This window comes from Emiliania huxleyi, assembly GCF_000372725.1.
Source record: "Emiliania huxleyi CCMP1516 unplaced genomic scaffold EMIHUscaffold_433, whole genome shotgun sequence".
Classification (NCBI taxonomy): Eukaryota; Haptophyta; order Isochrysidales; family Noelaerhabdaceae; genus Emiliania; species Emiliania huxleyi.
Genome location: NW_005198735.1, coordinates 35,641 through 37,006, shown reverse-complemented (window position 1 = coordinate 37,006; position 1,366 = coordinate 35,641).

Genomic DNA, 1,366 nt, shown 5'->3' with positions numbered 1-1,366 from the left:
CTCGCCATCACCAGCAGCGGGGCTATCTGGAGCTGGGGCGATGGAGGCGACGGCAACCTGGGCCACGGCGATGAGCAGGACCAGCTGCTGCCCAAGAAGATCGAGGCCTTTGCTGACCAGCGCGTCGCCACCGTGTCGGCTGGAGCCGGGCACAACCTCGCCACCACCGCCGACGGTGCCATCTGGAGCTGGGGCTTTGGAGGCTTGGGCGGGCTGGGCCACGGCGACGAGCAGGACCAGTCGCTGCCAAAGAAGGTCGAGGCCTTTGCTGGTCAGCGCATCATCGCTGTGTCGGCGGGAGAGCACCACAGCCTCGCCCTCACCACCGATGGCAGCGTTTGGAGCTGGGGCTTAGGCCAGTTGGGCCACGGCGACTACCAGAACCAGTGGCATCCCGCCTTGACCCAACATAGAGGGCGTTGTGTAGCCTAGCTTTTGGGTAATATAGAACCAGTGGCAGCCGAAGAAGGTCGAGGCCTTGGCGGGCCAGCGCGTCGTGGCTGTGTCGGCTGGAGGGGGCCACAGCCTCGCCCTCACTGCTGACGGCGCCGTCTGGAGCTGGGGCCATGGAGCCTTTGGCAAGCTGGGCCACGGCGACCATCAGAACCAGCTGCTGCCCAAGAAGGTCGAGGCTTTCGCTGATCAGCGCGTCGTCGCTCTGTCGGCTGGAGCACACCACAGCCTCGCCCTCACCGTCGGCGGCAGCGTCTGGAGCTGGGGCCGTGGAGCCTTTGGCCAGCTGGGCCACGGCGACGAGCAGGAGCAGCTGCTGCCCAAGAAGATCGAGGCCTTTGCAGGCCAGCGCGTCGTCGCTGTGTCGGCTGGAGTAATCCACAGCCTCGCCCTCACCGGCGACGGCGCTGTCTTTACCTGGGGCAAGGGCGGCTTCGGCTGCCTAGGCCACGGAGAGGACATGTCGAACCAGCTGCTGCCCAAGAAGGTCGAGTCGTCGGCGCCGGGGCAGTGATGAGAAGGGCGAAAGGGCGCAAGGCTCAGTGTTGCCGCGTTGCCCACGTGCCTACGACTGTACCGCCACCTGCGACGTATGCGAGAGTTGCGAGAGGCGAATCCGGGAAGGAAGAGATTGAAGCACGGTCCACTGCTGTGATGCCCCGTGACATGAAGACCCCGTGTAGATAGAGTGCACGCGCCGCCACGCGCGTCCCCACTTTTGCATCACAGCTGCGAGGCATAGAGTTGTGTGGCGTGTGTGGGACGAGCGAGCCCCACCAGCACCACGTCCACGATTGGCCGCGCCAGCAGAGTTTCTGAAAAGGAACACTCTCTGCTCTCACGGTCACTCTCTCTCTCTCACTCTCCATCTCTCCCTCTCCGGGCAGACTCTCCCCCCCCCCCCCTCCCAAAA